This window comes from Entelurus aequoreus, linkage group LG22, assembly GCF_033978785.1.
Source record: "Entelurus aequoreus isolate RoL-2023_Sb linkage group LG22, RoL_Eaeq_v1.1, whole genome shotgun sequence".
Taxonomy (NCBI): Eukaryota; Metazoa; Chordata; class Actinopteri; order Syngnathiformes; family Syngnathidae; genus Entelurus; species Entelurus aequoreus.
In genome coordinates, this window is record NC_084752.1 from 7,149,237 (window position 1) to 7,162,010 (window position 12,774).

The 12,774-nt window shown below is 33.7% G+C and overlaps 1 long non-coding RNA gene across 2 annotated transcripts in view; it reads left to right on the forward strand.

Annotated features, from left to right (window-relative positions):
• The first annotated feature begins 615 nt into the window (after positions 1–615).
• The window catches only part of LOC133639695 (uncharacterized), a 142,780-nt gene continuing 130,621 nt past the window's right edge, over positions 616–12,774 (forward strand). For both annotated transcript variants that reach the window (XR_009823840.1, XR_009823839.1), the window contains exon 1: positions 616–718. This is a non-coding gene — a long non-coding RNA (uncharacterized LOC133639695). The remainder of the gene's footprint in view (positions 719–12,774) is intronic.

The window sequence follows — 12,774 nt, forward strand, 5'->3', positions numbered from 1 at the left end:
AATGCTAGTGCCATTATCTTGACATATTGATATGCGCTCGGCATCGTGATTTCTTTTTTCATGCTTGAAATAAGAAATGATTACTTTAAAAAAGTAGTTTTATACTTGTGAGTGTTGATGACACAGCTTTGCAACAGTTGATATTCTAGTTTCAAGCATGTTTTACTCAATATAGCTCATCAAATCTCAGCAACAAGCTGTAATATCTTACTGAGATCATTTAGGACCAAAACACTTAAAACAAATAAAACACTCTAACATAAAATCTGCTTAGTGAGAAGAATTATCTTATCAGACAGAAAATAAGCAAATATCACCCTTATTTGAGATATTTCATCTTACTTAGATTTCAGTTTTTGCAGTGTGGAGTCTGAAACAAAACATTTGTCAACGGCCCCTCCCACCTCCAAAGACATGCACCTGGGCATAGGCCCCTCCCACCTCCAAAGACATGCACCTGGGGATAGGTTGATTGGCAACACTAAAAAAATTGGCCCTAGTATGTGAATGTTGTCTGTCTATCTGTGTTGGCCCTGCGATGAGGTGGCGACATGTCCAGGGTGTACCCCGCCCTTCCGCCCAAATGCAGCTGAGATAGGCTCCAGCACCCCCCCCCCCCCCCCCCCCGCGACCCCAAAAGGGACAAGTGGTAGAAAATGGATGGATATTGCTTACAAAGTCAAGTCAAACAGGTGTCGCATCATAAATCTTCCCTAAGGTGAGTGTTTTTCATTACTTTTCATTGGTAATGAGTCATTTCACCTGACATTCCACACTATAAAATATTGAAAGTGTGCACTATGATTAGCTAATTATTATTGCTTGACTTTGGCCAACTATTATTGCCTAAACATTTGATTATTCGCTATTTTTACGTTCACTTAAAAAAAAACTAAATAGATTTTAATGTAAAAAAAAAAATTGCTCAGTTGCCAGAATTTTATCGTAAAAGATGCAGTGTTTTTTTTTTTTTTTACATAATTTTCCTGGAAATGGAATGGAAAAACAGTACCACTCTTTTTACAGTAACATCTAGAGTGGTTGATTGTATAGTGTATTATTGTAAACACAGAGAGTACCAGAGTTGCTGGAATTTTACCGTAAAGTCTATTGTCATTTTTACACTGCATAATTTGATAACTTGCTTTGAAATGATACAGTAAGTCAAGATGATATTCAAGTACTTTTTTATTTTTTTTATTTTTTTTAAATAACATTTTGGTGCATTATTACAGGGGTCGGGAACCTTTTTGGCTGAGAGAGCCATGAAAGCCAAATATTTTAAAAAGTATTTCCGTAAGAGCTGTATAATATTTTTTAACACTGAGTACAACTAAATTTGTGCATTTTTAAGTAAGACCAACATTTTTAGAGTATAATAAGTCTCTTTTTCTTTTTTAATAACATTGTTATTCTGAAGCTAACCAATAATAGATCAAATACTTCTTACCATTAATGCGACTTCTTGAACAGGTGCGGTAGAAAACGGATGGATGGATTAAAATTAGGGATGTCCGATAATGGCTTTTTGTCCATATCCGATATTCCGATATTGTCCAACTCTTTGATTACCGATACCGATATCAACCGATACCGATATCAACCGATATATGCAGTCGTGGAATTAACACATTATTATGCCTAATTTGGACAACCAGGTATGGTGAAGATAAGGTACTAAATTACTAAAAATTAGTAAAATAAGATAAATAAATTAAAAACATTTTCTTGAATAAAAAAAAAAGTAAAACAATATAAAAACAGTTACATAGAAACTAGTAATGAATGAAAATTAGTCAAATGAACTGTTAAAGGTTAGTACTATTAGTGGACCAGCAGCACGCACAATCATGTGTGCTTACGGACTGTATCCCTTGCAGACTGTATTGATATATATTGATATATAATGTAGGAACTAGAATATTAATAACAGAAAGAAACAACCCTTTTGTGTGAATGAGTGTAAATGGGGGAGGGAGGTTTTTTGGGTTGGTGCACTAATTGTAAGTGTATCTGTGTTTTTTATGTTGATTTAATTAAAAACAAAAAAAAACAAAACAAAAAAAACAAAACGATACCGATAATAAAAAAACGATACCGATAATTTCCGATATTACATTTTAACGCATATATCAGCCGATAATATCGTCAGGCCGATATTATCGGACATCTCTAGTTAAAATGCATTAGAATGTTTTATATTTTGAACGTTATTTTTAACACTGATTACCAGCGGAATTATTCATTACTTATCGTGTTAAGCGATGTCCGCTAAGATTTATCTGAGAGCCAGATGCAGTCATCGAAAGAGCCACAGGTTCCCTACCCCTGCATTATTAGATAATATTGAATTTTAAAGGACCTCTAAAGGCTTAGTGGCCACATGCGTGGACAGCACCTTTTAGCTCTTATTTTCTAAATTGTGTACACTACTGAATTGGGGTCTTATGGCCACTTATGTGGACACTTATACTACCATCTGGTGGTGTCAGAAGAGTATAACATACAAGGGAATTTGGAAAAAAAAAAAAGTAAAAATAAGAATTAGCATGTCACTAAACATGAAGTACACGTTTGTGTACTTATGGACTAAGTACATCATATCAAAAGATGATTCTTAGTTTGTATTCTAATTAGGGTCCAATAAGCCCAAATAGCAAAGAGAAATAAAAATTCCCAAATTTTTTTAGATCTTTAAGATGGAAAGTGTAGCTGCCATTATGATGTGTAGTGATGTTTTCTAATGACCGTAAGTCTTCAACTATACAAAGTATTTCAATGCTTTGAGTCTGCGCTTTTGCATGATATACTAGTTACTATGGTCTTCTAATTAGTTACTATGGTCATCTAATTAGTTACTATGGTCATCTAATTAGTTACTATGGTCATCTAATTAGTTACTATGGTCATCTAATAAGTTACTATGGTCATTTAATTAGTTACTATGGTCATCTAATTAGTTACTATGGTCATCTAATTAGTTACTATGGTCATCTAATAAGTTACTATGGTAATCGACGTCACAGCAGCTCAGACGAGGCACCAAGCAGTGTTGGGCGGGAAGCGTTTCCACAGACGCGGAAGGAGATTTTCACAACAAAGTTCTAAAGCTTAGTGAAGTATCAGATATATCAGATTGTAGGTGGGTTTATTTTGTACCCTTTGCGTTCATATTTCACTGTTTGTTGCATTTTTGTTGCGTTTCACTTGATTGTAAAATATGTCGATCGAACTGGGGTGTGACGTTCATATTTTGTCAATATTCAGTGTTTTATCCTTCGTAGAAAAATTAAAAAATTCCATTACGTTTTTTAAGGCGGTCTGTCATAACGTTTTTTAGCATTCAATCAGACATTATTGTGAGGTTTTGTATTAGTGTTCATAAAAATAGATGTACCGGCCCCCAGACACATTTTTTTCCTCTAAATGTGGCCCCCGAGTCAAAATAATTGCCCAGGCCTGGGCTAAAGGCTCCAATATCGGTATCCGAAGTGAAAAAGAATCACTTAAATAAATATTCATAGAAAATATTAAGTATACTCGGTAAATAAAACCTCCGTCTTGTTGTTAATGAATACTTAGGCCTACTACGCTACTGTATTTTAATGTTGGTCATTATGGTGGCCAAGTGTTTTTCTGAGGTGGAACTTGGTGACAAAAAGTTTGGAGGACCGCTGCCCTACTGAATTTGTCGTATCAAGAGTGACGGGACAACTTACTGACTGGAAACATCAGAAGTTCCCGATCCCCCTGAACGCAACACAAGGTCTTTCATTGAGAAAGCGATCATAATTCACATCACATAACGCCAACAGGTCTTCCTGGCCATCGTTGCTCGATGCTCAGCAAGCCGAGGATGTATAATTGAGTAAGATAAGGCTTTAATGTATGCACGTTAATTATCTTGACGTACATCGGATTAGCACGGTCACGTTTTGACCCGGCTCTCTGCGGGGCGGCTTCATTAGTGGGTTAGCTTAGCATGTTTGAAAACAATTGGCACTGACGACACGGCCGCCTTCTCGTCGTTAAATCGACGGGCGCGATGCAGCGTCGGTCAAGGTTCTCGGCCGCGGTCCTGACGCCATTGAGGGTTTGATTGGCAGGTTCAAAACAAAAGGATCAGCTCGTCTACCAGGACCACGGGCAGTTCTTCTAATAAAGATTTAAATGCAGCAGTAAAGGTTAGATTACAGCGTCTGACGCAGTGGAAATAATTAGTACCCACAATACAGCAGACTTTTTTTTTTTTTATATATATATATTTTTGACAGGAACCTGAGGAACACCTGGAGCCATGCATGAACCTAATTAACTTTCCATGAGCTCCCGTTCACAACATTAGACACACCTGTGCAATCTAATGAGTTACAAAACACCAACGATTGTAAGAATGCTCACTTTTCTTTCAAGTTGTTTGGATTCTGAAGACATTTCCCCCCCTAAGAAATAAAGTAAATACAAATAATCTGTTACATAATCCCTTTTTAAATAGTTTTTTTTTTCTGTCCAACCCAGGGATGTCCAAACTACGGTCCGCGAGATGTTAGTCAGTCTACCCCAGGGCAGCTGTGGCTATGAAAGTAGCTTACCACCACCAGGTGTGAATGAATGATGGGTTCTACATGTAAAGCGACTTTGGGTACTTAGAAAAGCGCTAAATAAATCCCAAGTATTATTATTATTATTATGTTATGAGTTCAACAAAGCATCGCACTGCGGAGACCTTTCAAATGGATCCTAAATACCAGAGTAAATCAGGGGCCGTACTTATCAAGCTTCTTAGAGTGCCATTTTACACTTAAGTCCTGAGAATTTGCGAAATTTAGTCCTACTCTCAAACTTAAGAATAAAAGCTTTTTATCAACGTTCTTAAGTCTAAGAATCACTCCTACTCTCCACGATATTTAAGAGACCTTCAGAGGTGTCTTAAGTGGTTAGGAGTTGCCAGCAGGGGATGGCACTGAGGCGAGAGAGACGTGCGCGAACGTTCAGGGAACGGAACAATGTTTTTGTTTTTTTTGATGACCAGCTGATCAAACGGTATCGTTTAGACAGAGCGGATATTATTTTTGTCACAGATTTAATACTTTTCGATTCCTTGTTGATTTCTGCATGTGTCTGCAGTGGGCTAGTATATATAGAGCCACCCACACCAGTTTCAAATTAGTTGCCTAATTAATGAATTGGAAAGAAAATGTTATGACAGTAGCGTATGTGTGTGGCCGTGAGGTGAGTGACGTCAGTGAGTGTGTGGGCGAGAGAAGAGAGGGAGCGGTAGCGTGAGTGCCGGCGGGGACTAGTTTGTTTTGTATCATTTTGTAGTTTATTGTCAAAATATACACTCCCATTGTCCACTTAAATATTTCCAAGATATTTCTTTATTCTTAGACAAGGGATTCCCTTCCGTGATTGGTCATTTCTATGGACACAGAAATGACGTCACCTAAAATTGCGTTTACGGCACATAGTAATGTCGTAATTCAGCTCTGAGTGTGACACTTAAGATTCAGTCCTACACTTCGCTGAAAGTGTAAGTAAGACGCTTGATAACTAACTTTTAAGTGCAGCTTTCAGCGAATATTTTATTTACTCTTAAGTCAACTCTTAGCAGACTTCTTAGGAGTAATTCTAAGAAGCTTGATAAGTACGGCCCCTGATCAATGACCCTTGGAAGTACCGTATTTTTCGGACTATAAGTCACAGTTTTTTTCATAGTTTGGCCGGGGGTGCGACTTATACTCAGGAGCGACTTATGTGTGAAATTATTAACACATTACCGTAAAATATCAAATATTATTTAGCTCATTCATGTAAGAGACTAGACGTATAAGATTTCATGGGATTTAGCGATTAGGAGTGACAGATTGTTTGGTAAACGTATAGCATGTTCTATATGTTATAGTTATTTCAATGACTCTTACCATAATATGTTACGTTAACATACCAGTTGGTTATTTATGCCTCATATAACGTACACTTATTCAGCCTGTTGTTCACTATTCTTTATTTATTTTAAATTGCCTTTCAAATGTCTATTCTTGGTGTTGGCTTTTATCAAATACATTTCCCCAAAAAATGCGACTTATACTCCAGTGCGACTTATATATGATTTTTTCCTTCTTTATTATGCATTTTCGGTCGGTGCGACTTATACTCCGGAGTGACTTATACTCCGAAAAATACGGTAAATGGAAAACTTGTACTGTTGTTTTTGTTTAGTTTTTTTTATGTAAAAAAAACTTTCAGTTCAATTGACAGAATTTTATTGTAAAATTTACGGTGTTTTTTTGTTGCTGTTCCTTTTTTGTTACTGTAAATCAATTTTTTTTTTTTTTTTAGAAATTTGTAAACTTTTTTATATGTAAAATTCTTCCAATTTTGTACCATAAAAAGAACAACTGTAGACTTTACGGTGTATTACTGTAAATGGCAAAACAGCACCAAAAATGATTTTGTTACTGTAAATAGCAAACTGCATTTTTACAGTAATATTCTGCCAACTGCGCTGATGTTTTTTTTTTTTTTTGTTAGCGTAAAAACAGCTGTAGATGTTATGGTGTATTACTGTAAATGGCAAAACAGCACCAAAAATGATTTTGTTACTGTAAATAGCAAACTGCATTTTTACAGTAATATTCTGCCAACTGCGCTGATGTTTTTTTTTTTTTTTTGTTAGCGTAAAAACAGCTGTAGATGTTATGGTGTATTACTGTAAATGGCAAAACGGTGCCATGTTTTTTTTTTACAGTAAAAAACTGGCAGCTCAGTCGCAAGAATTTTACTGTTAAATTCACAGTGGATGTTACAGCGATAATACGGTAAATGGAAAACCAGCGCCGCTGTTTTTTTTTTTAATGTAAAAAACCGTCAGTTTAACTGCATTGTAAAATGTACGGTGTTTTTTTGTTATTGTTCCTTTTTTGTTACTGTAAATATTACAATTTTTTTGAAAATTTTCAACTTTTTATGGTAAAATCCCTCCGATTGAGCTGCCAGTTTGTTAGTTGTTTTTTTTTTTTTTTACCATAAAAACAACAACTGTAGACTTTACGGTGTATTACTGTAAATGGCAAAACGGTGCCATGGTTTTTTTTACAGTAAAAATCTGGCAGCTTTTTTACCATAAAATTAATGGTGATTTTTACAGCATATTACTGTAAAGGGAAAACCAGCACCACTGTTTTTTACAGTAAAAACCTGTCAGCTCAGTTGCCAGAATTTCTTGTGCCTGAGCTACCAGTTTTTTTTTTACCGTAAAATCTGATTTTTTTGGTTTTACATTGTACTCCAAAAAAAATAAAAATATATAATAATCAAATACATTGTAATAAAACTATTTACAGTCTGTTTAATAATATTAGAAATGTGGCCCTCAATAAAAACGAGGGTTTTGACGTTCCTTTGCATGGTTGTTAGACTTAGACTTCCTTTTATTGTCGTTCCAATTTGAACTTTACAGTACAGATAAGAACGAAATTTAATTGCATTTGATTGTTGTACACTGCAAAAAGTCAGTGTTCAAAAACAATTTAAAAAAATACAAAAATGAGGGGTATTTTATTTAAACTAAGCAAAATTATCTGCCAATAGAACAAGAAAATTTGGCTTGTCAAGACTTTCCAAAACAAGTCATATTAGCTAACCTCAATGAAGACAAAAATACCTTTTAAAATAAGTATATTCTCAGTAATAACAATAGAAGAAAAAAAAGAGACCTTTTTGCTCAATATGTTGAAAAATATTCTTAAATTAAGTAAATGCTAGTGCCATTATCTTGACATAATGATATGCGCTCGGCATTACATTTCTTGAAACCAGAAAACTTATACTAAAAACTATAGTTTATTTTTCGTAATGGAAAGGCAACAAGGCAACCGCTTGTTACTCTCGGGGTCTCCTAGCCGCTCAGGCAAATCATATGGTCTAAAAATGCATTTTTCCATGGATAACATGACATCATCGCGCCAAGTGCGTGCTCTTTCAGTCAATTACTGCGCATATATACAGCCCGGCCCACGACCAAAAATTTTTTAAAATGTAATTTTGAGGAATTTATCTGAATGTGCATAAAATGTTTCTGTTCAAAATTGTTTGAAATGTTTAATGTTTAAATATTAACTGTCAGTTTACTGTACTGTGCTAACTGTACTACTATATGAGTACGTATCTGTTTTAATTATGAGACACAATTGTGTCAAAATCATGATTTTTTCTTCATGCTTGAAGTAAGAAATTATTACTTTAAAAAAAGTAGTTTTATACTTGTGAGTAGAGATGTCCGATAATATCGGCCTGCCGATATATGCGTTAAAATGTAATATTATTGTAAAATTATGTAAAATTATCGGTATCGGTTTTTTTATTATCTGTACCGTTTTTTTTTTGGTTTTTTTTTAAATTAAATCAACATAAAAAACACAAGATACACTTACAATTAGTGCACCAACCCAAAAAACCTCCCTCCCCCATTTACACTCATTCACACAAAAGGGTTGTTTCTTTCTGTTATTAATATTCTGCTTCCTACATTATATATCAATATATATCAATACAGTCTGCAAGGGATACAGTCCGTAAGCACACATGATTGTGCGTGCTGCTGCTCCACTAATAGTACTAACCTTTAACAGTTAATTTTACTCATTTTCATTAATTACTAGTTTCTATGTAACTGTTTTTATATTGTTGTACTTTCTTTTTTTATTCAAGAAAATGTTTTTAATTTATTTATCTTATTTTACAATTTTTTTTAAAAAAGTACCTTATCTTCACCATACCTGGTTGTCCAAATTAGGCATAATAATGTGTTAATTACACGACTGCATATATCGGTATCGGTTGATATCGGTATCGGTAATTAAAGAGTTGGACAATATCGGAATATCGGATATCGGCAAAAAGCCATTATCGGACATCCCTACTTGTGAGTGTTGATGACACAGCTTTGCAACAGTTGATATTCTAGTTTCAAGCATGTTTTACTCAATATAGCTCATCAAATCTCAGCAACAAGCTGTAATATCTTACTGATATCATTTAGGACCAAAACCCTTAAAACAAGTAAAACACTCTAAGATAAAATCTGCTTAGTGAGAAGAATGATCTTATCAGACAGAAAATAAGCAAATATCACCCTTATTTGAGATATTTCATCTTACTTAGATTTCAGTTTTTGCAGTGTGGCGACCAAACAGCCAAACGAAAACTTTCCTTGCCGTTGCATTTGTGTGCTAAGTTCAAACTTAGAAAAGAGCGAAACGATTGGAACTTTTTCCGCACTTTGAGGTCTTTTGCTTTTTGTTGGATGAATGAGACGTGTCCCAGAGCTTTTCTTCTCGGATGAACTCATCAAACTGCAACCTTCCTGCCAAAAAGCGAGCGGCCATGTGTTGCCACATAAAGCCGCTGATGCAAAAAGGTGAAATCTGCTCTTCGTTTCTCGGCTTTTTAACGTCCGCATGGCGGTCGTCGCTCTTCATCAGCCTCGCCTGCCAGCCTGTTTGCCTTTCGCTCCTGATGTGAGCGCCGTATTCTCTTTTTACGCCGGCTTTGTGCTGCCCCTGCCTGCCTGCCTGCCTGCCTGCTCGCGCGCTAAAACGTTATTTTACCGCGCCCCCCCCCCCCCAGTTATATTAAAATTGCAGCCCTTTAAGTCGTTTCCATGAGATGTATGTTTTAGAGGCTGCGTGTCAATTCTTAAAGACGCCCGCGGCTTTTCAAATAAAGGGAGGGAAGCGAAGGCCCCCATTTTGTTTGCATAAACCGCATAGAACATCTTAAAAAGTTTGCCTTTTTGAACGGCGCTACGACGTGACTTAAAACCCAGACGACAGCGCCCCCTATCTGCTGCAATATTCATCACTTCACTCAGTGTTTGCTCGCTTGACTTTCAACGTATTCTTTGCCCTTTCTAAAGCTGCACTGGGAGATTTCCGCTCGTAACTTTGGCCTTTTAACCATAAATATGCCAACATTTACCAATGAAAGTCAAGCACCGATGTTTGAACCTACTTAAAAGTCATCCAATTTGCTTTTAGCAAAAATACATAGCCGAAAACAAAAAAGTTGAAGTCGAACATTTAATTTCCTTTTTTTTTTTTTTAATGTATCCATCCATCCATTTTCTACCGCTTGTCCCTCTCGGGGTCACAAAGGTGCTGGAGTCTATCCCAGCTGCACTCGTAGGGTAAATATGTTATGTTTTACGTTTTTTTTTTTTTTTAAACTTACAGTATTTTTTCATAATATTGTGATTTATAATTTTTTGTTGTAAAATTTGTAAATTAGCTTCCTCACAAAATTACGACTTATTTTTCTGTGAAATTTGCATTTGTTCTCATGACATTACAATTTAAGTCTAAAAATTACCAATTATTTTGAAAATTTGTGTATTAGTTTTGATGCAAAATTATGACTTTTCCCCTGTAATATTTGCATATTTTGTCAGAAAAACATTGATTTTTCTTCGTGGAATTACAACTTCACTCTCAAAATTGGGAATGTATTGTTAAAAAATGTATACATAGTTGTCACGTAATATTAACTCTTTTTCCCCATATAATTTGTATTTATCCTTGCAAACATGAAGACTGTTTTTCATAAAATTCCAACTTCACTGTCAAAATTAGGAATGTATTTTTGTAAAATTTGTAAATTAGTTACCTCGCAAAATGACGACTTCTTTTTCTGTGAAATTTGCATTTGTTCTCATGAAATTACAATTTAAGTCTAAAAATTAGCAATTATTTTGAAAATTTGTGTATTAGTTTTGTTGCAAAATTATGACTTTTCCCCCGTAATATTTGCATATTTTGTCAGAAAAACATTGAGTTTTTTTCATGGAATTACGACTTGACTCTCAAAATTGGGAATGTATTGTTAAAAAATGTATAAATAGTTGTCACATAATATTAACTCTTTTTTTCCCCCATATAATTTGTATTTATCCTTGCAAATATCAAGACTGTTTTTCATAAAATTCCAACTTCACTGTCAAAATTAGGAATACATTTTTGTAAAATTTGTAAATTAGCTACCTCGCAAAATGACGACTTCTTTTTCTGTGAAATTTGCATTTGTTCTCATGAAATTACAATTTAAGTCTAAAAATTACCAATTATTTTGAAAATTTGTATATTAGTTTTGTTGCAAGATTATGACTTTTAACATTTGCATATTTCATCAGAAAAACTTAGATTTTTTTTCGTGGAATTACAACTTCACTCTCAAAATTAGGTATTTATTGTTAAAACATTTATAAATTAGTTGTCACGTAATATTAAATCTTTTTCCCCATATAATTTGTATTTATCCTTGCAAATATGAATACATTAGGAATACATTTTTGTAAAATTTGTGCATTAGCTTTCTTTCAAAATTACGACTTTTTTTATTTTTCTGTAAAATTTGTATTTGTTCTCATGAAATTACAACTTAAGTCTAAAAATACAAATGGTTTTGAAAATTTGTGTATTAGTTTGATTGCAAAATTATGACTTTTCCCCCATAATATTTGCATATTTTGTCAGAAAAATGTTTAAAACATTTTTGTCAAAATACATCTTCACTCTCAAAATTAGGAAGTCATTGTTAAAACATTTGTAAATTAGTTGTCACGTGGTATTTGGACTTTTTCTCCATATAATTTGTATTTATCCTTGCAAACATGACTGTTATTCATAAAATTCCAACTTCACTGTCAAAATTAGGAATGCATTTTTGTCAAATTTGTGAATTAGCTACCTCGCAAAATGACGACTTCTTTTTCTGTGAAATTTGCATTTGTTCTCATGAAATTACATTTTAAGCCTAAAAATTACCAATTATTTTGAAAATTTGTATATTAGTTTTGTTGCAAGATTATGACTTTTAACATTTGCATATTTCATCAGAAAAACTTAGATTTTTTTTCGTGGAATTACAACTTCACTCTCAAAATTAGGTATTTATTGTTAAAACATTTATAAATTAGTTGTCACGTAATATTAACTCTTTTTCCCCATATAATTTGTATTTATCCTTGCAAATATGAATACATTAGGAATACATTTTTGTAAAATTTGTGCATTAGCTTTCTTTCAAAATTACGACTTATTTTTCTGTAAAATTTGTATTTGTTCTCATGAAATTACAACTTAAGTCTAAAAATACAAATGGTTTTGAAAATTTTTGTATTAGTTTGATTGCAAAATTATGACTTTTCCCCCATAACATTTGCATATTTTGTCAGAAAAATGTTTAAAACATTTTTGTCAAAATACATCTTCACTCTCAAAATTAGGAAGTCATTGTTAAAAAATTTGTAAATTAGTTGTCACGTAATATTTTCACTTTTTCTCCATATAATTTCTATTTATCCTCGCAAATATGAAGACTGTTTTTCATAAAATTCCAACTTCACTGTCAAAATTAGGAATGCATTTTTGTAAAATTTGTAAATTAGCTACCTCGCAAAACGACGACTTCTTTTTCTGTGAAATTTGCATTTGTTCTCATGAAATTACAATTTAAGTCTAAAAATTACCAATTATTTTGAAAATTTGTGTATTAGTTTTGTTGCAAAATTATGACTTTTCCCCCCTAATATTTGCATATTTTGTCAGAAAAACATTGATTTTTCTTCGTGGAATTACAACTTCACTCTCAAAATTGGGAATGTATTGTTAAAAAATGTATAAATAGTTGTCACGTAATATTAACTCTTTTTCCCCATATAATTTCTATTTATCCTTGCAAACATGAAGACTGTTTTTCACAAAATTCCAACTTCAC